Source organism: Gossypium arboreum, chromosome 11 (assembly GCF_025698485.1).
Source record: "Gossypium arboreum isolate Shixiya-1 chromosome 11, ASM2569848v2, whole genome shotgun sequence".
Lineage (NCBI taxonomy): Eukaryota > Viridiplantae > Streptophyta > Magnoliopsida > Malvales > Malvaceae > Gossypium > Gossypium arboreum.
The window spans coordinates 134,808,355-134,833,000 of NC_069080.1; the positions used below are offsets into that span (position 1 = coordinate 134,808,355).

The following is a 24,646-nucleotide window of genomic DNA, read 5'->3' on the forward strand; positions in this document are numbered from 1 at the left end:
TTTAGTTATCGACAGTCGATACACAAATGCATGGATTCATCCTTCTTCTTTACAAACAATACCGGTACTCCCCACGGAGACACACTAGGGCAGATGAACCCACAATCCAATAACTCCTGAATCTGAGCCTTAAGGTCTACAAGCTCTTTCGGTCCCATTCGATAGGGAACGATGAACACTGAAGCTATACAAGGAAGTAGCTCAATCCCAAACTCCAATTCGCGATTCGGAGGTAAACCCGGTAGCTCCTAAAAAAAGTCTGAAAAATCTTTTATTGTTCTGATGTCCTTCATAGAAGAGTCCCTATAATTAGAAACACTTACGTAGGCTAAGAATGCCTTACAACCCTTACAAACCAGCTTCTCCGCCACCAGCGCAGAGATCAAGTTAGACAAATAATTCTGGTGCTCTCCAATCAAGACTACCTCATTATCCTCCTTAGTTCTCAATACAACCCTCTTAGTCGTACAGTCCAAACTGATACTGTGCTTGACGAACCAGTCCATTTCCAGAATTAAGTCGAACTCCCCAAATGGAATCTCCATCAGATCAACCAGAAATATTGCCCTTTGAACCTCTAAAGAGACGTCTCTAAACAACTTGTTAACCCTTATAGATTGCCCCAACAGACTCAGTACGGTAGCTTTACTCGTAGTGCCCTCAACCAAAATCCCCAAGTTTTTAGACACAGTACAGGTTATATAAGAGTGAGTGGATCCTATATTTATCAATGTAGTATACGGTACACCATGAATAAGGAATGTACCCATAATAACATCTGGAACATCTTTGTCCTCTCGGCGACATGCAGCATATACTAGAGTCGTCTATCTCGCATCAATCTGTCCAGTATCTCTGTTAGGTGATCTCTGTCCATGGCCCATACCATTACCACTCCTAGCCTGACTACAGCCTCTTGGTGGCTATACATTACCAGTAAGCTGAGCTTGCATCTGATCAGCTCTCAGCAGACACTCTCTGATACGGTGACCCAATGATCCATACCTCAGACACGCCCCAGTCCTTCTCCAATACTCGCCTTGATGGCATCTACCATAATTAACATATGGCTACTGTCTAGTAGCAGCAACAAGGGGCCCAGCTCTAACCGGCTTATTAGCTCTGGCCTTTTTCTTAGGCCTTTGTACAGAACTCAAGGGCTTTGAATCCCTCTTGTTCCTACCTTTCTCTCTGTCACGATTTTGGAGTTCAACGCCCTTAACCTCTTCAACGATCTTTGCCTTCTCAACCAGTAAAAAAAATCACGCTCCCTCTGCGGAGCTATTAGGACTCTCAAATTATCCCTGAGGCCATCCTCAAAATGGACACATTGCTTATACTCAGTCGCGACCATACCTCACATATAGTGACTCAGTCGCAGGAATTTAGCCTCACACTCGATCACAGATCGATCTCCCTGAGTAACGTTCAAGAATTCCCTCCTACGGTAATCCACGTAGCTCGCCCCCACATATTTCCCCTAGAAGGCAGTCTTAAAGAACTCTCAGGTCAGATGTTCGGGCTGTGTGCCCTCCTTAACAATCAGCCACCATTGATAAGCCTCATCCTACAGCAGTGAGACTGTACCCTTTAATTTCTGCTCGGGAGTGCAATCTAGATCATCCATGATCCTTTCTGTATCCTCAATCCAGTATTCAGCCACATTAGAGGTGACTCCAATGACACTCCTGAATAACTCATCTCCATTAGACTGGAGTCATTCTGTAACCAACCCTCGGTCCCTAGATCCAATATTGGGCCTAGTGACTCTATCCAAAATCCTGAGTATAGCCTTGGACAATGCGTCATCCCTAGCCATGTGATCTTGAGACCCAGTCTCAGTAGCAGGCGACACTGGTGTCTCACTCGTATCCAAATTTGGCAAGTTGCCCAATGATGAGGACTCAGCTTGATCCCCTCTAGGGCCCTTACCTTACCCTCTAGGACCCCGTCTGCGGATACCTCGTGTGTTCAAATCTAATCAAATTTATCTGTATTAAAATTTTTACGAATCAGTTACAGTTCCAATGTTTATTAACAAATATTTTATATAAAATGGTACCAGAAGTTCAGAGTTTGTTTTCATTTGTCGCAGTCTCTAGTAGTTTATTATAGTTTCAGTTTAACTATAGTTTTCAGTATATACTAACTAAAGTATTCATATAGTTTACTACCTATAATAGTTTCATAATATCATAGCATTTTCAATTTAAAAAAAATAAATTTCAGAATACTTACAGGATCGGTGCCGAAAACTTGGTGTACCACATATTCAGTAGAAACATTTCAAATAATTTGAGATAAATTCTTCAAAAACCAAATTTAAAACCTATAATCCACAGCTGAATTTTGTAACCTGGCTCTGATACCACTAAATATAATACCTCAAACCCGGCCTAGACGTTATGGCCGAATCTAGCGATGTTACATGATAGTGTGTTCAAAAACTAAATTATTATAATAAAATCATTTCCATGTTATTACCTATCTTTATCTCTTATTAGTTCTTAAAGAAATCGTTTTACTTATTTAAACATTTGCTTTAAAATGTTTCTCGTTGCGGAAGCTTTTAAAACAAAACAGTTTAAGTAATCGTGAGTTTAGAAAATACGTTAGCTTTTGAAAACCAAATTCCTATGACTAGCAGTTATAATCCTACAAAAAAATAAATAAAAACCAAATTTAAGCAAAAGTCCCAAGAGTCCTCAAATTACATCCCAATAATAATAAAACCATAAAACATAAATTAGAAAACATAAAGTCTAGAAACTATGGTCACCGTCAAGTCCTCTGCCGCACCAATCCGTCTAGGTCTAGGGATTACTTGTGCACATTAAACAGAGAGGGGTGAGTTTACGTAAACTCAGTGTGTAATCCCGCAGAAAAAAATAATAGTAAACACAGGGCATAGTCAAATACAGTTTTAGGCCTAAGCCCCTTTTAGTATCTATAACGGTTTGGGTCTTAGCCCATCTCAGTACAGTATCAAATATGCAGTAGGGCCTTAGCCTATCATAGTATTAGTAGTAGTCATGCAGTATTAAGTAACAAAGTCCTACCCAACCAGCCTCTGCACACCATCTCTATCCAACCTTACACTCCATGTGGGGATTAAATCAACCCACTCATCCCTACACTCCAGGTAGTACCGAATGCGGCACAAAACAGTAATTTGCAGCTGAGCTGCCAATATATTAGGCTTAAGAGCCTTTCAGTACACTTCCTCCAAATATAATCAACCCAACCCCATGCATTGCAACATATAAATTATGACATGCTATATCATGATATTAGTACATATAACCAGTTCAATATACATATATACTATCATCATGCTCAATATATATATCAAACAGTCAATTCACACAATTAGGGGTCTAAGTGATGTTTACCGATTTTACAGTAGGTTCACAGTCGATTTGTGCTACCTCTGCAACCTTACCAATCAATTAGTGAAAATGGGCTCACACATCCATGTGGCCTGCTCGTGTGAGCCCACACGCTCGTGTTGCCCACAAGGCCTAATTTGGCCTTAGCAGTCACACGGCCGTGTCTTGCGCGCACTACCGGCCTCGTCGATCATACAGTCGTTTGGTCACACTCGGCCTACCACACGGGCAACCACATACCCCTGTGTCATCAACAGTAGGGTTTTCAACTTTTGCTAAAACCCTATTTTTTATGTTTTGGGTACACAACTGTGTCGTTTTCGATGTAAAAGTAACTTCAAGCAATCCCCAACCTAAAATTGATCAATATTTCACTCTATTAATCACTTAAACAATCGAATTGAACTAAAGCCGAAATGGGGTATTCATCTATCGAACTAAAAACCATTACCTTAGATCGAACAACGAAGTCTCTTCTCCACCATGACACCTATCGATTAACTTCAGCCCTTTAACCTTTTCCAAACACAAAACGAATCCCATTAACCACTATCTATAACCCAAAATGAAAAATGGTACTTACCACACTTATTGATAACGTATGAAAAAGTGCAGAAGAATGAGACGCGAAACAACAATAGTAAAGAAAACAATAAACAAAAACAACAGTAAGAATGGGGAAAGAATTCAGCAGAGAATAGGGAAGAAGAGAAAGAAAGAAGAAGAAAAAAATGAAAAAGAAGAAGTGGAGGAGAAAATGATCATTTTTTTTCTGCAGAGGGAAGTTTTGGGAAACTGTTTTACTCAAAAACTACTACCTACCTTATGTCAATCCCTTAATTTTCTCTCTAAACTCCCACTACACATCCACCACTCAGCATCCTAGTTCATCACAACTCTGGCCGAACTTTAAGCAAAAATATTACTTTTTGCCATCGCAGAGAATCGAACACAAGCCCTCCAACACACCAACACTCCACTTAACCACTAAACCAGCTGACCCATTCTGATATAGTTTTGCAAACAATTAAATAAAAGCTTACTGAACAAGAGTGAGGCTTAACTTAGAAAAATTTCAAAATTTGCCAAAGGCATGGCTTGAACTTGGGACCTCCCACATACCCCCAGAACACTTAGCCACTAAAGTAGACATATATTCATGTTACACATTCACAAAAAAAAACATAAAAATTTTGGGGCGTTACAAAGATCATGCCAAGAACCCACATGCAAAGTCATTATATACCACATATAACTCAACAAGACTTTTACACAACCAAAGATTACTCCAAACGTTTATATGCATGTCGCAATCCTTGACTCAAATGATAAAAAAGAAAAAAACCAAATTGACAATAGAATAGTGTAAGCTTCAAACGATCCAATCGAGGTGTTCCACAATGTAACAACCTAAAAGGAAAAAGGAAACAATGGGGTAAGCATATAATATGCTTAGTAAACTCATATGTAATCTAAAACTTGCCTAGATTAATTGAACATAAGCAATTAGTCAATAAGCTATCAAATTTATTTTTCCTTGGCACTTAGATATCGAACATGTGACAACATTTCAAGTCAAAAATGTTAAATACAATGTTGAATCATAATCCTGTCAACATTCAAAACATAATCACACAAAAATCTATATATCAAATTTCATCAATACCAATTCATTTTCAATTCAAGATCTAATTCCATTTCCAACCATTTAAGCATCGTTAGATGGAACTATAGTAAAAAAGACCTAGGTATATAGGAATATTTTGCTGACACAAGCTGACACTTTAACGAACTTGCTCACACAAGTTGGCTTTATAATAGAATTGTTCAAACAAGCTGGCTTTATAATAGAATTGCTCACACAAATTGACTTTGTGAATTGCTCACATAAGCTGACTTTGTAATATTTCCATACAACTAATATTTACAATTCTGTTCAATTCAAGACAATTGTGTCAAATTCCTTGTTTCTCTTCAATTCTAATAATTATATATATTTATATATGTTGATTCAAATATAATTCATACCAAAACAAAATTCAGTAATAAGTTCCATATGAACTTATCTGGCCAAAACTGACAAGTAGATTGAGTGCTCAAGGATTAATCAACAATTTTTGTTTCTTCGTGATTAACTCTAATTTGATCCAATTCTTGATCTAAACAATTATTTTAATAAATTAATCAATACCAAATATTTTTACATCATTTCATGATATGCATGAACCTGTTTAATTTCATTTTTATGGTACCCCTAAATCTTTATATTTTATTTAATTTAGTTCCTAAAATTGAAATGACCATAACTTTCAATTTTAAGCTTTGATTTACAATCTGACTTCAATTTCATCCATTATAGACTCTCTGCTATCTATTTCTATCAAAATTTCATAACAATTTTATAGTTTATTCACTTTAGTCCTTATGTTACTAAACTAACAAGTAAACTTTACAATCTAATTCTTTTTTCACATTTAAGCTCAAAATCTAACAATTTAACAACAGAATTTTCAAAAAACCAACAATAGTAACTTTCAAAAAGTTTAACAGTTTTGCAAATTGGTGCATAGGCTAGCTAAACCAAACTCTCATAACCTAAAAAACATAAAAATTAAAAGAAAAGTTTTAATTTTTCTTTCAATGATGGTGGACGGTTGAAGGTAAGAGATGAAGGAAAATTCTCTTTTTTCCAAAAAAAAAAAAGGTTTTGTACTATAATTAAAATTAATTAAGTTAATTTAATTAATTTAACTAAACTTTGATTAGTTTAATAAACCTTTTAATTAAAAATTGTGGAAATTTCATCATATGTCACTAACTCTTAATACCAAATGATTTAATTACCAATTTCATCCTTTAGTAATTTAAAATTTATAGCGATTGGACTTTTACAATTTAACTATTGTACCTTAATTAACTATCAATTCGTCAAAATTACTAGACAAAAATTTAATATATTTCTATATTAACCTTATAAATATTAAATATTATGAACTAGTGTTATGGAAATGGGATTACGAAATGACTTTTTCTGAATTAAAACCTCAATTAATTTTCAATCCAATCTGATTCAAACAATGTTGGTTAAAATATAATTTTTATTGTTGTATTAATGAAAAAATTACCATTTTTAAAGACATTAAACTATAATTTTCCATTTTGAAAAGTTGGATTTGAAATCATAATTTTATCATAATTTTTTCTAAAAGATGTACAATCAACAGATTCAGTACAAAGGGACAGGCAGGGTCATTCTCAAAAATGAAAAATTATATTTTAATCCTTTTAAAATTATTAAAGTATAAATTTATATAATAAAATTACACTTTGACCCCTTAAAATGAAAAAAAATTTGTTCAACCCTTTTTAAAATGATGAAATCATAAATTAGTACATGAAAAAAATTTAAGAATTAGACTAAACTTGTTGATCGAACTGGTTGGAAAGAGAATCGAGCAAGATACTGATCCAGAGTAAGAGGTTAAACCAATTGAATCAAGTGGTTGAATCGATTTTCTTTATATTTTTTAATATATCTTTAATATTTTCAAAATTTTATAAAGTTAAATCGAATCAATTAATCAACTAAAATGAGAGTCTAATTGATTCGATGAAAGATCTAATTCTAAAATTTTTTAACATTTATAAACTCCACAAAATGATTGTTTTCTAAATTCCTTAAATGCTTGTCCTACTGATCTGATTGTAGCTCTTTCATCTCGGTTGGGTGATAACAATGTGGTCGATGAACCTTATGAAAATTACATTTTGATAGCTTTAAAAATATTAAATTATAAATCTATATATAATAAAATTACACTTTAACCCCTCAAAATAAAAAGAAAATGTATTTAATTTTTTTCAAAAATGATGAAATCATAAATTAAAACATGAAAAAAATTTAAGAATCAGACTAACTTGTTGATCGGGCTGATTAGATAAAGAATCAAGCAAGATACTGATTCAAAATGAGGAATTAGACTAGTTAAATCAAATGATAATCAATGCTCTTTATATTTTTAATATATCTTTAATATATTTAAAATTTTTATAATTGATTTCAACTAATCAACCAGAAATAAGAGTCTAATTGATTTGATCACTCATTTAATTGTAAAAACTTTAACATTTATAAACCGCACAAAATGATTCTTTTTTAAATCCCTTAAATTACTTGCCATGCTGATGTGATTGTGGCTCTTCATGTCGGCTGGGGTGATAACAATGTCGTGGATAAACCTTATGATTGCATCGATTTCGCATCGATACCGGTATAAAATTGAAATGATCAATTTTATTTTTTGCACATAGGTAGCGGGAGAGGGCAAGCAGGGGCCAAGGCACTTTAGAATTGAAAAATTAAATTTTATCCTTTAAATGTATAAAATTATAAATAATATTAGTAATCCCAAAATAATAAGTCCTTTTAATTTAATTTTTAAAAATTATAAAAATATTAATTAATACAATATAAAATATTTATGAACAAATACACAAAATGTTTTAAAGCATTTCAGACCAAATACACATACACAAAACATCAGCTTAAGAAATTTATATCGGGTGAGTTCAAGTTTTAGAAGTTTTAAATTATTAGTTAAATTTTTGAGTTTGTGTCAAAATTAATGCATTTAGTTGAAAATATTTAAACATTACAAAAATTCAAAAAATCGTTCAGTTCAACTTAGGAATGGAACGTAACAAGAGGCCCCTTCAAAATTTTAGAAAATTAAACACAATCCTTCAAAATTTTTGACATTTTTACTTAGGCTTCCCAAGTTTTTAAAAATCTTAATTAAACCTCACAAATGCCAAAAGTAGTCTTACAATGATTATGTATTTTCCGTTTAACCACACTGTAAATAATCGGACTAGGAACCAAATCCGTGTTCATCTTATTGAAAAGCTTAGCCACTTCTTCTTCACTCCCCAATCCGTTGTATAGTATGCCGGTACCTCTCATTTCTTTAACATCTTCGGCTTCATCGATCACTAAATCAAGGAAACACATATATGAAGTGAGGGTGAAATCGTTGTCGAAATCCGGACACATTTCGTAAGCTATTAAGTTCATGGTTGAATCATCGACGGTGATCGGCAATAAATATAATTTTGCGACGAAGAAGATACGGTTGAAACTGATGTCGGTTAAACAACTTGTTTCGCTTGCTTTTAACCATATGCGGTCTTTTTAAGCTCTTTTACGTTACCAATGGTGTGTGAATGGCACCGATTTGGTCTTGCTTCCTTTCTAAAAACAAAAAACCAAACGGTCAACCCCACCACCGTGGTCTTGCTTTTTTGAAAAGGAGTCTTACTCGTAGATTTAACAAGTAAATTCGCTCTCCTTTTTGCTGCTCCCACCACCATTCACTACACTAAAATTTGTGTTAGTCGGGAACCAAGCTATAATTTCCTTTTATTTATTTGGAATTGTAAAATTTTATGAAGGTTTTCAAAATATATAATTGAGTAAATTAAGTTATCAATTTATAAGTCTAATTAGTTTAACTAATTTAATCTCTTTAAAAATTATTAAATTATAAATTTATATATAATAAAATTAAAAAAATCATATTAAACTTGGAAATCGAGTAAATACTGATTCGAAATAAGAGATCAGACCAATTAAATCGAATCCATCATTCGATTTTTTTTATATTTTTAATATTTTCAAAAAAATTAACATTTATAAACTCCACGGCTGGGGTGATAACAGTGTCTTCGATGAACCTTTGGATTGCATTCATGAACTTTTCGCCATTTTTTCTCCAGCTTGTAAGCAATTCAAGAACACGAAAAGGTAATTGGTTTTCCAACAATAACGGATCCGAGTACTCAAATGTCAGCAAATCGTTTTAATAAACAATTGGCAATAAACAGTTAGAAAATCATCATCATCACCGTAACGCATATAAACTGCTTGTAAAATTGCGCAGCCGTTAACGAAGAACATCCAAGCCAGTTTCTCGTTATCGTTGCTATACTTCTCTAATTCCTGTGGATCATAGCATTCCTTCAAGCCATCGATCTCTTTCTTCATGTTGCTGTACACGGATTTCTTCTCGACGCCAATATTTTTGACGAATTTTGCTGCTAATTTGAGCTTTAGCTCCTTGGATTCATGGAGGGTGAGATCATCGTTGTGGAGTTGGCCGATTGTGATCACTTTCGGCTTGAAATACTTCTTGAAAGCTTCATTACGGTGAAGGGTAGATGGGACTTTTCGTATCAATGGTTTGTCTCTGAGGGTGGGTTGGCCGCCGTCCAAAGCTTTGTCTAATGACTGGAGATTCGCTAATTCGCCACTGCTGAGAGCGAAGTCCGTACACGGCATATCAATGCCCTCGGAATCGTTGTTGATGTTGTTGTTGATGACTGTTTGATCAGTGGAAACTGCTCCGACAGTACCGCCTCCTTCCTCCGTGGACGACATTTTCAGGCTGAGCGGTTGGAAGTAATAAACAAGGTGATATTGGAAACTGTTTTTGGCTGATTGAGTGATGTTGGAAAAAAGGTTGCAACAATGGCTACGATATTGATGACAAATGTTTCTATATACTTTTGGGTAATTTAAATTTAGCCCTTAATATTTATATTCTTATCAATTTGATTTTTATTTTTATTTTAGTTAAATTTAGTTCTCTACCTTTTGAAAGAGTCAAGTTAAGGTTTTTTTAACAAAAATAGTGACTAAAATATTAAAAATTTTAAAAATAACAGCCCATACAGCAATCAATGTAATTTTTTAAAAAAATTTAATTTTTAAATATTTTTAAATTATTTGTTGACGTGATATATAAGAAAAGTAGTGTTATATTAACATGAAGTACACACGGATTGCCACACAAGTTGTGACACCAATATCGTTAAAAACCTAATGTTTTAGTCAACATTTTTGTTAAAGAAAAGCATTTTGACTCATTTCTTGAAAAGTTAATGGCTAAATTTAGCGCAAATAAGAAAGAAAGAGAAAAAACCAATTTGACAGAAAATATAAATGTTAAGGGTTAAATTTATAATTATGTCTTCTTTTTTAAGTTTCACTTATAGAAATACAATATAGGTTCAAGTACAAATATATGTCTCGATTAATCTAGAAAAAACTAGACAAAATCCACACATGGTATACGCATATAGTGAGAGTGAGACTCACACATCACAATTGAGAATAATATTATAGAACCTAAATACTCAACAACCCAAAACCTTCGCCTTAACCAAGAAACCAAGACCTTATCAGAGGGAGAATTTTATATCTACAACATTTCTTAAATTTCATTAGCTTAATAATAACTATTCAAATATATATATTTTTTCATTTTATTACTTAAATTATTTTTTGTTAAATATGACTCCTATTTTCAATCAAATTTGAAATATAATATTTCATTTAAACTCTGTTTACTTGTTTCAATCAAACACTGATTAGTTTAGATTAATTTATTATTATTTGATCTATGAATTTAGCCTATAAATAGGCTCTTTTACAACCTTAGAAAATATACCCATTAGAGATTAGAACTCATAACACATTTAGAGAATTTTGTGTTTATATTTTGTGGGTTCTTTATTTTCGGGTTTTCGGGGTTTAGTTTTTATCTCCATCTTTTGTACTCTTCGTTCTTTTGCCATTATAGTAAAATTATCTTTTCCCGTGGTTTTTTATCCTCTTTGGAGGGGTTTTTCCACGTTAAATTTGTGTGTTCAATTTCTCAATTTATTCCGTTATTTTCTTGTTCGTTGCTTAATCGGGTCGATTCCTAACAAGTGGTATCAGAGCTAGTTCAATTTTCATAGATCAGCCCATTCAGAGATGGCAGCAACAAGATTTGAAATTGAGAAGTTCAATGGTGAAACAAATTTCAATCTGTGGCAAGTTCGGATGATGGCAATTCTAGTTCAATTAGGCTTGAAAAAGGTTGTCACTGGGAAAAAGCCTGAGAATCTAAATAAAACAGAATGGGAAGAGCTTGATGAAAAGGCTTTGTCTGCAATCCAATTGTGCCTTACGAATATAGTATTGCAGGAGGTATTGATGGAGAAGACCTCATCCGCCTTGTGGAAAAGGTTAGAAACTCTTTATGCGACTAAGTCTCTGGCTAATCGTTTAGTGTTAAAACAACGTCTATTTACGTTTCGCATGAACGAAGGTGAGCTTCATAAAGATCACATCAGTCAATTTATTACTCTTTTAAATGACTTAAAGAATGTTGAGGTTCATATTGACGATGAAGATCAGGCTATGCTATTATTATGCTCTTTATCCCCTTCATACAAGTCTTTCAGGGAGACCCTAATTTATGGCAAAGACAAAATCTCGTTCGAAGATATGAAGGGTCATTTGTTGAGTAGTGACAAACTCGACAATGAGTTTCATTTGGATAGCAAGACAGATAGGCAAGCTTCCATTTTGGTAGCATCAAAGAAATGAGATAAAAGGTGTCACTACTGTAAAAAGTTAGGTCACGTCAAACCAGATTGTTATAAACTACGAAATAAAAAAGCTGCTGAGAGTAACGAGGAAGATGTAGCTGGTGCTAATTTGGCCGATGAAAATGGTGATGATTTCTTGTTAGTTTCAACAAGCGATTACACCAAGCTCACGTCCGAGTGGATCCTAGATTCAGGATGTTCTTTCCACATGTGTCCCAATAGAGAATGGTTCTCCACATACAGTTCGATTGAAGGTGGAGTTTTGCGCATGGGAAATGATTCATCTAGTAAGGTAATTGGTATTGGTACTGTTAAAATTAAAATGCACGATGGGACGATTAGGACACTCTCAGATGTCAGGTATGTACCTGATTTACTAAAGAATCTCATCTCTTTAAGTATTTTAGACTTGAAAGGATGCAAAATCAACATTTAGTCGAGCGGCATTAAAGTATCTCGTGGAGCTCTCATTTTGTTGAAAGGTAAAAGAACCGACAGTCTTTATATTCTGAAAGGTTCTACAGTGACCGGTGAAATCGTTACGGAGTTGAAGTCAACTCGTTTGGAGCGGAGGCAACTTGGTCATAGGAAGGAAAAAGGTATGACCGTTTTGTTGAAGAGAGGTTCTCTTTTGGATGCAGGTTTTGAAAAGTTAGGGCACTGTATTCGTGAAAATCAGACCCGGGTTAGTTTAGATTTGACAGTGTACAAGTCGAAGGCTAGAAGTCTTTCAGTTTCTAAGCACAAATTATTTCGATTAATCCTGCATAGTTCAAGATAGGCTCGTGGCGGGCTTTGGCAAAGTTGGCGTTGTGGAAATATGAGTCAAGGTGGAGATTTGTTAAATATGACTCCTATTTTCAGTCAAATTTGAAAAATAATATTTCAGTTAAACTCTGTTTACTTGTTTCAATCAAACACTGATTAGTTTAGATTAATTTATTATTATTTGATCTATGAATTTAGCCTATAAATAGGCTCTTTTACAACCTTAGAAAATATACCCATTAGAGATTAGAACTCATAACACATTTAGAGAATTTTGTATTTACGTTTTGTGGGTTCTTTATTTTCGGGTTTTCGGGGTTTAGTTTTTATCTCCATCTTTTGTACTCTTTGTTCTTTTGCCATTATAGTAAAATTATCTTTGCCCGTGGTTTTTTATCCTCTTTGGAGGGGTTTTTCCACGTTAAATTTGTGTGTTCAATTTCTCAATTTATTCCACTATTTTCTAACTATCTAAAATTGTAAACATGCTTCTTTAGATATAGTAACTGCATTTGTTATTCTACCTAACTCATAAAAAATCTCAAATTTACAACAACATATTATTGACATGCCAACCAACCAATTTATTATTCCAACCGACCAATTTGTTTTATTGAAGTTATTATACTTATAAGCTTTGACATATAACCATGCTTTTATACATATATTAATTGCATTTATTGTTGTACCTCACTCATGAAAAATCTCAAATTTGCAACATCATATTATTCACATGCCAACCAACCACTTTTTTTTTGAAGTTATTATACTTATAAGCTTTCACATGTAACCATGCTTCTTGTAACACCCTTCGTTTAATTTGATTGTTGAGTTTGATCTACAGGACGCTATGGTTATTGTCAAAGCAACTACAGTCAGAATTATGATAAAATAATTTTCATTTAAATATCAATCATGATTCAATTATAGTAATACATTAATTATGAGCTTTAATTGAGCTTACGAAAGCTTTTTTAGTAGTTCGAGCAAGAATTAGGATCAAACTGTAAAAATTTGAAAAGTTCAAAGCGACATCATGGCTTCAACTTTTTCTCGTCGCAACATGACCATCTCAGTATGTCACATCGCAAGAGCTCGTCGCGACTAGACTCTCTGACTTGGCAATGTCGCAACATTAAGATTCGTAACTGCAATATGGACCTTGTATTTGGTAAAAATGTACAATTTAGTATCTAATTCAATGTTCCAAGTAAAATCATGCAAGAAAATACATTACATGCCATTTCTAAATGACTTAAAACTTACTTAAAACATGCTAAGTAAGTTCAAAGATATCATAACCAGAACTTAATTTAAGCAAATTCGCTTAACCGGAACCTAATTAACTACATAACTAGCTTCGTAATATTTATTAAAAATATTTACTAGTCCAATTTACGGGAACGAAGTCCCAAGAATGCACTTTCCGACACCCCTGACTATAGGGTCGCTACAGAAAGTTCTCTTTCTTTCCACCAAAGAAAGTGGTTTTATACTATAATTAAAAATTAATTTAGTTAATTTAATTAAATTAACTAAACTTTATTTAGTTTAATTAACCCTTTTAACTAAACTCTTAATACCAAATGGTTTAATTATCATTTTCGTCCTTTAACAATTTAAAATTTTATAACGATTGTACTTTTATAATTTAATTAGTCCCTTAATTAACTATCAATTTTTCAAATTATTAGACCAAAATTTAATATATTTCTATATTAATCTCGTAAATATTAAATAATATTAATAGTTAATATTTACAAATTAGAATTATGACAATAGAATTCCAAAATCACCTTTTCCGATATCACTGAAAACCGATTTGTTACACTTCTTTACATATATTAATTGGTAGGAAAAATCTTAAATTTGCAACTAACATATTATTCACATGCCAACCAACCAATTTTTTTATTGAAGTTATTATACTTATAAGCTTTTAGATGTATCTAACTCATGAAAAATCTCAAATTTGCAACAATATATTATTCACATGCCAACCAACCAATTTTTTTTTTTGCCTTTTTGGTGTAATTAAGGTAAAATAATTTTAATTATCTTTCATAGATTGAATAATCTAAGTATTAAAATGTTACCAAAATTTTGTTTTTAAATATTATTCAATATTTAATTTAATTTGGTAACTTTTAGAATGACATATACTAAAAGTCCTCCAACTATAAAAAGTTATAAAATTATCATTTATCTTTTTTTTATCATTAACGGACTAACATAAAAATAAAAGTACTCGAAATCTAAGATAATTGTGTGATCATTTTATGACTTTTCATAATTGTATGACCAAATAAATCATAATTGGTGACTACTAGAGGTGTTCATGGGTCGAGTTCAGGTCGAGTCTAAGCATGATATTAATATACTTTATGCTTGCCCAAGCTCAGTGCAGCCCGAAATTTGGGCCTAAAATTTTGCCCAAACCCACCTATATTTGTAAAAGACCAGCCCAAGCCCATTTTAGGCCTACCCATATTATTTTTAATTTTTTTAAAAATATTTATTTTTATTTTATTTTAATATTTAATAATTTTATACATTTTTATTTATTGAAATTTTTATATAGTGATCTTAACATTAATTTAATGTTTACATTAGAGTAGTCTTATATATTTAGTATAAATTTATTTTTATGTGTTCTAAATTACATGATATATAAAAAATATAATATAAAGTATTAAAACTTAAAATTGGTTGGACTTGAATGTTCAAGCCAAAGCCCAACCCATATTTTAATTGAGCCTAATATTTTTTGTCTAAACCTATTTTTCAGACTTAATATTTTTACTCAAACCCTTTCAAATTTCAGGCGGGCCTTTAGATGTAGACTGTATTCCAGCCATCCAGCCATGAACAAGACTACTAAACCAGCTTACTTTTGCAAGGATAATTAAGAAAGAAAAGCTTATCCCCTACAAGACAGGTAGCCACAGTTATTGAAGAATTATTCACTTTTTAAATATTTTCTTCTAAGTAAGCACAACGACATTAAGAAATTTACTTTTTAGAGTCTATATAAGGAAAAGGGCCTTAGGATTTGCTACAGCCACACTCACTTCAGCAACAATCACTTCAAATTTTCAAGCAGCAGCAGCAGCCAGCGAAATCTAAGAAAGGTATGCACTAATCAATTGTTTTTAAGTACTAATATTTAGAGATAAAGTAATATTTAATTATCTGAATATTTGATAATAGGGACGATGTTATAAAAAGTTCAAAAGTTGAAGTTGAATTATATATTTTATACAAGTTAAAATACAATTTAATCATATTGGTTTGTAATTTTACATATTTTAAAGTGATTAGATCAAAATTTTATCATTTTAGAGGTTGAGATGCTATTTTACCGTGTATTAACATGTAAAATTATAACTTTTAAAGGCACCCAAAACATAAATTTTCATTTTACATGGCCAAAGCCTTGGTTATTTATCTACTTTAATCTTTGAATTTTTTTTGTCTAAATTAATTCGAAAATGTGATAGTTTTTTCCTAATTTAGTCCTTGAACCTTGGTCTATGCTACATCACCACTTGTATTTTTTTATAAAAAAAAAAGTAATAATCTCTTTTTCATTCTGTTTAGATTTTATTTAAGTTTTTTTAAAATTTTCAAATGATGACGTGACATAATCTTAAAGTGGTATGGTATCGCTCTTTAAGGGAATTCAAGTTCATGGACTAAATAAAAAAAATTGTTAAGTTCAAAGATTAAATATTATTTTATCCCTAATATTTGTTACCCTGTTTTAGAAGTTGATTGAATTTCTTGCTTGCTTACTTTTGTTATTAACCATTGCTTTGTTCTTCTTCTTCTTCTTTTTTTTTTTAATTTTAGGTCCCGTAATCGAAAAAAGATGGATGAGAAATTTCTAAAATCATTAGATACAAGAAAATATGATCTCAAATCCTGTGAATTACCCATCTCAAGTTACAGAGACTTGGGCGCCGGCTATGGTGAATTCATCCCCTACATTTTAGCAGGCACAGGTGGATTTCAAGAACACAAACAATTAAATTGGCTAAATTTATTCATATCCACCAAATTATTAGAATTTTCAAATAGATTCAAAAAATTAGGAGAAACATTGGATGAAAGCACGAGGGAAATCACAAACAGGATCAAATTGAAAGAAAAGCAAAATGACATGGAAGGGATAAAACAGGAGATGGCTAAATTGCCTGAAAATTTAGCACGTATGTTAAGCGACATTGATGATAAAACACATAGGATAGAGCATATGGAGTGCAGCATGGAAGAGAACATGTATAAGATCAATAAGGGTCAAATTAAAATTATGGAAGAATTGAGGGACTTGAAAAGGGAAATAAAAGAGTTAAAGGAGGATGTGAAAGAAGTTAAAATAAAAATTAGTGCGAAAGAAAGCTAAGGGTATGTTTTGCACGTCGTGGATGTAATAACGAAGCTCGTTTGTCATCGGTGTTGTGTGGAAGAATCGAAGATGGAGTGAACGAGTGTTTAGGATTTTAAAGTTTAATTTCAAAGGATTATTGTATGTAGGTATGTGAGTGTGTTTCTAATATAAGGAATGGTGTAAAATAAATTACAGTTTAGGGTGTTGTTATATAAGGAAGGAAAGCGTCTTTTAAGATTGTTAGAGGCACCTATCTAAGTGTTGTGTGAGTGTGTGTGTTTTTTTTAGTGTATGTATTATGGACCTGTTGCTGTGGTATAAGTTTAGCTCCTTTGCGTGTGTCTTGTGATGTTGTGTATGTTTTAGTAGAGCTCTTGGCTCCTATATTTCAATGATAATAAAATATATTTTAAGTACAGTACTTTTGTATATTTAGAATTTAATATTATACTTTTATTTTACAGAAAATGTAAATGTTGAGGGTTAAATTTATTATTATGTCTTCTTCTTTTAAGTTTCACTTGTAGAAATACAATATAGGTTCAAGTACAAATATATATCTCGATTAATCTAGAAAGAACTAGACAAAATTTACACATGACATACGCATATAATGAGAGTGAGACTCACACATCATAGTTGAGAATAATATTATAGAACCTAAATACTCAACAACCCAAAGCCTTCGCCTTAACCAAGAAGCTAAGACCCTATAGAGGGAGAATTTTATATCTACAACACTTCTTAAATTTCATTAGCTTAATAAGAGCTATTCAAATATTTCTTTTTCATTTTATTACTTAAATTATTTTTACTTACTTTAATATTTAAATTATCATTATATTACATGATTTATTCCAAATATTTAACATTGTAACCATGCTTCTTTACATATAGTAATTGCATTTATTATTCTACCTAACTCATGAAAAATCTCAAATTTGCAACTTGTTATTCACATACCAACCAACCAATTTATTATTCACATGCCAACCAACCAATTTATTATTCCAACCAACCAATTTGTTTTATTGAAGTTATTATACTTATAAGCTTTCACATATAACCATGCTTTTATACATATATTATTGCATTTATTGTTGTACCTTACTCATGAAAAATCTCAAATTTGCAACATCATATTATTCACATGCCAACCAACCATTTTTTTTTATTGAAGTTATTATACTTATAAGCTTTCACATGTAACCATGCTTCTTGTAACACCCTTCATTCAATTCGATTGTTGGGTTCGATCTATAGGACGCTACAATCATTGTCAAAGCAACTACAATCAGAATTACGATAAGATAATTTTCATTTAAACATCAATCACAATTCAATTAAAGTAATACATTAATTATGAGCTTTAATCGAGCTGACGAAAGCTTTTTTGGCAGTCCGAACAAGAATTAGGACCAAACTGTAAAAATTTGAAAATTTTGAAGTGACATCATGGCTTCAACTTTTTCTCATCGCAACATGACCATCTCAGTATGTCACGTCGCAACGACAAGCCTCTGCTCGTTGCGACGAGACTTTCTGACTTGGCAATGTCGCAACGTCAAGATTCGTAACCTCAACATAGACCTTGTATTTGGTAAAAATGTACAATTTGGTATGTAATTCAATGTTCCAACTAAAGTTATGCAAGAAAATACATTACATGCATTTCTAAATGACTTAAAACTTACTTAAAACATGCTAAGTAAGTTCAAACATATCATTTCAATTCCATAGCAATTCATATTACAATTTCATCAATTGTATTCAACTTTTCAATAACTTGAACTAAATACCAACAAGTTATACAAACATCTACCACTACTTTTATCATGCCATAATGAATCATTCCATTTCAAATAATCACCACATTAGTTCTTTTACTTTTAATTTTTAGTCAACATATGCAAACCAACATAAATAGATCACATTCCAACTTTCCAAGTGCATCAAATATTTCATATTCATGTACTAACAAAGATCATGCCAAGAACCCACATGCAAAGTCATTATATACCACATTTAACTCAACAAGACTTTTACACAACCAAAGATTACTCTAAACGTTTATATGCATGTCGCAATCCTTGACTCAAATGATAAAAAAAATCAAATTGACAATGGAATAGTTTAAGCTTTGAATGATCCAACCTATGTGTTCCACAATGTAACTATAGAACGAGAGAAACAGAAAGTAATTTAGAGAAGAAGGTTTTTATTCATATCCCACTTGTCGAACAATACCAACCTATATATACATAAAGGAATAACAAACTATTTAACAATAATATATTTGAACTTTAAATGATGGATAATAAAGTTGATAATATTACTAAAGAAAATAAAGAATCCCAACAACAAGATCAAGGCGGTTGAAGAATCTTATCATGCCCTCACAAGATGGACGACGTTGAAGTGAGGCCAATCTTGTTAACGATGTTAATAAACTGTCAGTGAGGTAACAGTTTTATGAGAGCATCAGCAAGCTAGTCAGTAGTGGAAATATGAGACACACGAAGACAATCGCTTTGTACTTGTTCACGAATGAAGTGGTAGTCTAGCGCAACATGCTTCATATGCGAATGAAATATTGGATTAGAACAGAGATGAGTGGCTCCAACATTGTCGCAATATATCACTAGCTGTTATGGTATGATGACACCGAGTTCAGACAAAAGGAAGCATAGCCAGCGTAACTCAACAGCTGTATCAGCCACGGAACGATACTCTGCTTCGATAGAAGACCGAGCAATCATTTTCTATTTCTTTGAGCTCTAAGACACGAGAGTGTGACCAAGATAGATAATATAAGCACTTGTAGAGGTAAAGCCATCTTTTTCATAAGCCCAATCAGCATAAAAAAAAGTATGAAGGGCAAGAGGCAAATGACGATGGATGGAGAGGCCATGATCCAAGGTACCATAGAGATAGCGTAATAGTCGTTTGACGGTAGTCCAATGGTCGGCCGTGGGTTGATGCATGAACTGTGACAACTTGTTAACAGAATAGGAGATATCAGGTCGTGTTAACGAGAGACACTAAAGACTGCCAACAATAGTGCGATAGGTAGCTGCATTTGCTAATAGGGAACCAAAATGTAATGTAAGAGACACCGAGGATGACATAGGTGTTGAAACCGGTTTAGCTTCAGCCATCTGAGCTCTATAAAGAAGGTCAGTAATAGATTTGCCTTGACTAAAAAATAAACCATCAACATAGGGAATGACCTCAACACCAAGAAAATAAAGCAAGTGACCAAGATCCTTCAATGAGAACTGAGCTGATAGGTGCTGAAGAAACTGAGATATAGCTGAAGAGGTATTACCGGTAACGATGATATTACAACATAGACAAGAATAAAATTACAGTACTGTGGCCACGAAAGACAAACAACGAGGCATCAGCAATGGAGTTGATAAATCCAAATGATAGCAAGAATGATCGTAATTCATAATACCAAGAACGCGGAGCCTGTTTAAGCCCATAGATATCTTTCCGAAGCTGGCACACATGATTAGGATTAACATGGTCGATGAACCCCAGAGGCTGAGTCATAAACACATCCTCTGAAAGGGTGCCTTGGAGGAAGGCATTATTGACATCAAGTTAATGAAGAGCCCAACCATGACTAACAGCAAGGCTAAGTACCAGGAGCATCGTGGTTGGTTTAATAATGGGACTAAAAGTTTTAGTAAAATCAATGCCTGAGTGCTGATGGAAGCCTTTTTCGACTAAACGGGCTTTGTACCTGTCAAATGAGCCATCAAAATGATATTTAGTGCGAAATATCCATTTACAACCTACTAAATTTTGAGTGGGGCATGATGGATCAAGCTCCCATGTACCATTGCAAAGAAGAGTATCAAATTCATCGGACATGGCACGCCTCCACTGAGGGGCTTTTAAGGCTTGAGTAACTATGGCTGGTTCACATGTAGGGTGGTGGAGTTTTGCATGAACGTTGAGTTTTTGAATGGGTTTGCACATATTGTGTTTGGAATAAGTAACAATACCGGGAGAGGGTAAAGGTGGCTGTATGGTGGTGGTGGCTGGTAATTCAAATTGAGTGGAGGTGAAGAGGGTTGGTAATTTAGGTTGAGTAGGTGTAGTGGTTGGTGAGACGATTTGGTCTAAAGTAGTAGGAGAAGACGGCTGAAAGTTTGGATCAGATGAAGTGGTGGAAGGAGATGAAGCATTAGAGGCGGGTGTAGTGGTAGGTGTTGAGACGTATGAAGTAATGATTGGTATAGACAAAGGGCACCATTCAAAAATAGTAACGAGAATAGCTCTCGGGAGAGTAGGAGTAGTTTGTGTAAAAGGGAAGATAGTTTCAATAAAACGAACATGACGAGAAGTATACAGGCGACGGAAAGACGTATCAAGGCAGAGATAGGTACTCTAAAAAGACGAATAACCAACAAAGAGAAAAGGGGTCAGTCAAGGTTTAAGTTTGTGAAAGGCATAGGGACGTAGCTAGGGATAACAAAGGCAACCAAAGCTTCGGAGTTTGCTATAGTTAGGAAGAGTGCCCAAAAGTTTGAAATATGGGTAGTCATTGTGAAGGGTGGGTGTAGGCATACGGTTTATAAGATAAACGGTTATGGAAATGGCATATGACCAATAGGATAGAAGCATTGAGGCATGGGAAAGAAAGGAGAGACCAGTTTCTACTATATGTCGGTGTCGACGTTCAGCAAAGCCATTATGCTCAGGGGTGTGAGGAGGAGATATAAGATGGGAAATTCCATCAATGTTGAAAAACGGCAATAAGGCTTGGTATTCACCACCATTGTCTGAATAATTTTTTTTTTAATTTCAGTGTTGAAGAACTTTTCGACAACGATTTTGAAACCGATGAAAGTATCACGAGCCTCATACTTGCGCCTTAAAGGATACAACCATATATATTTGGTAAAGTGATAAACAAAGATTATATAATATTTAAATTTGTCAACAGATTGTATTAGAGAGGTCCATACATCAGTAAATACTATTTCAAGAGGGGATGAAGATGATAAGGTAGAAGTAGAGAAAGGAAGTTTGTGACTTTTATTATAGTGGCAGGCATTACAATATGTATCTGACATAGAAGATGTGTTAACATCTAAATGAAAAGAGGAAATCATGTACTTGAATGTCGAGAGAGATAGGTGACCAAGTCGGTGATGCCAGACAGGAGGTGTTGTCTTTATTATAGAGAAAGCAAGTAACGGTGTAGAGTTTATGGGCCACTCATAGACACCATGTTTAGATTGACCTTGGAAAAGAACTGCCCCAGTCTGTAGATCCTTCACAAGAAAAAAAGAAGGTAAGAATTCAATAGAAGCATTGTTCGATTTGCAAAATTGAGACACAAAAATTAAATTGTGTTTCATATTAGGAGCACAGAGGACATTAGATAGAGTAAATGAGTGAAAGGGAGTGGGAAGAGTGGTAGAACCAGATTGAGTAATAGCAACGCTAGAGCCATCACCAATCATTACTTCATCTGAGATAGTGTAGGGATTGTGAACAGATAGATTTTGAAGATCAGTTGTGGTGTGGTGTGTAGCATCACTGCCTAATAGCCAGGGATCAGAGGATGAGGAATTGGATGTAGCTACATGAGCTTGAGGTTGCCATGGTGGAGGCGTACGAGATGTAGATGAATTGACCTGACAAAAAAGTGCGGCTGCATTCAAGAACTGTTGGCGAAAGAGAGAGCACTGAGTGATAACATGCCCTTGAGTTTGATACCACTAACATTTGCCCAAAAAAGGACACATAGGTCTATTGTACTGTTGAGATGCAATGGCATAGGAGATTGGTGAAACCACTGATTGGAGCGTTGAGTGTGAGCTGAGTAGGTTGTGACTGATATACTTGATGAGGAGTTGTGTAAGGCGAGCTCTCTGTTGTTCAGTTTCTCATGTAACTCATCAAAGGTGATGGCAGTATCGCGACTATTGATAGCATCGATAACTGGTTAGAAGGTTTCATCAAGCCTTTCTAGGACTTTTTCAATAAGATCCTTTGCATCTAATGGTTTACCAAGAGTAGCAAGCTCATCAGCTTTGATTTTAATAGCTTAAATATAGTCGGTGATAGTTTGGGAGCCTTTGGAAATATTTTTGAGACTATCTTTGATTTGTTTGATATGACCACGAGATGGACGAGCATAAGTGTTGGCAAGGACCGTCCAAGTTTTAGTTGAGGTTATGCACCGTAAGACTAGAGGTACAAGGTTTTAGGAGATTGTGCCAACTAATGCACCAAACAAGAGTTTGTCTTGCCATAGCCATGTCTGATATGCCGGATTGATAAATGTTGTGTTATTAGTAGAGATAGTTTTTGGTGGACAAGGATGTGTGCCATCAATGAATTTGAAGAGGTTGTAGCCTATGAGGATGGATTCAATTTGGGTTTTCCAGTAAAGATAATTGGTGGAATTGAGTTTGATATAGTTCTGGATTGTGACTATGGTAAGGGAATTGTTGGGTCAAAAGGGTTGGAAAGTGAATTGTCAATAGCCATTGGAATCGAAACCTAATCTCATTTGAGATAGGGTCTGATACCATATAGAACGAGAGAAACAGAAAGTAATTTAGAGAAGAAGGTTTTTATTCATATCCCACTTGTCAAACAATACCAACTTATATATACATAGAGGAATAACAAACTATTTAACAATAATATATTTGAACTTTAAATGATGGATAATAAAGCTGATAATATTACTAAAGAAAAGGAAGAATCCCAACAACAAATCAAGGCAGTTGAAGAATCTTATCAGTAACAACCTAAAAGGAAAAAGAACACAATGGCGTAAGCATATAATATGCTTAGTAAACTCATATGTAATCTAAAACTTACCTAGCTTAATTGAATATAAACAATTATTCAATAAGTTATCAAATTTATTTTTCCTTCGCACTTTGATATCGTACATGTAACAACATTTCAAGTTGAAAATGGTAAATACAATGTTAAATCATAGTCCTGTCAACATTTAAAACATAATCACATAACAATCTATATATCAAATTTCATCAATACCAATTCATTTTCAATTCAAAATCTAATTCCATTTCCAACCATTTAAGCATTGTCCGATGGAACTATAGTAAAAAAGACCTAGGTACATGGGAATATTTTGCTAACATTTTAACGAACTTGCTTACACAAGTTGACTTTATATTAGAATTGTTCACACAAGTTGACTTTGTAATAATTGCTCACACAAGCTAATTTTATAATAGAATTGTTCATACATGCTAACTTTGTGAAATGCTCACGCAAGCTGACTTTGTAATACTTCCATACAACTAATATTTACAATTCAATTCAATTCAAGAAAATTATGCTAAATTCCTTATTTCTCTTCAATTTTAACAATTATATATATTTATATATTTTGATTTAAATATAATTCATACCAAAATAAAATTGAGTATTAAGTTCCATTTGAACTTACCTGGCCAAAACAACAAGTAAATTGAATCCTCAAGGATTAATCAACAATTTTTGTTTTTTTCACGATTAACTCTAGTTTGATCGTTTGATCCAATTCTTGATCTAAACTGTAGCACCCCAAACCCGGCCTAGAAGTTTTGGTCGGATCCGGCATACCACATCAAAAACGTAAAAAAATATTTCCATTCTAAGTCCAGAAAATCGTACT

At 33.4% G+C, this 24,646-nt stretch overlaps 1 long non-coding RNA gene across 2 annotated transcripts; it reads left to right on the forward strand.

Moving 5' to 3' along the window:
• Positions 1-15,422: 15,422 nt before the first annotated feature.
• Positions 15,423-17,401, forward strand: LOC128284074 (uncharacterized). Of its 2 annotated transcripts, XR_008274388.1 has the most exons (3): positions 15,514-15,531; positions 15,617-15,724; positions 16,446-17,401. It is a non-coding gene; the product is annotated as an uncharacterized LOC128284074 (long non-coding RNA). The 2 variants fall into 2 exon arrangements; XR_008274387.1 differs by having other exon boundaries at positions 15,423-15,724.
• Positions 17,402-24,646: the final 7,245 nt, after the last annotated feature.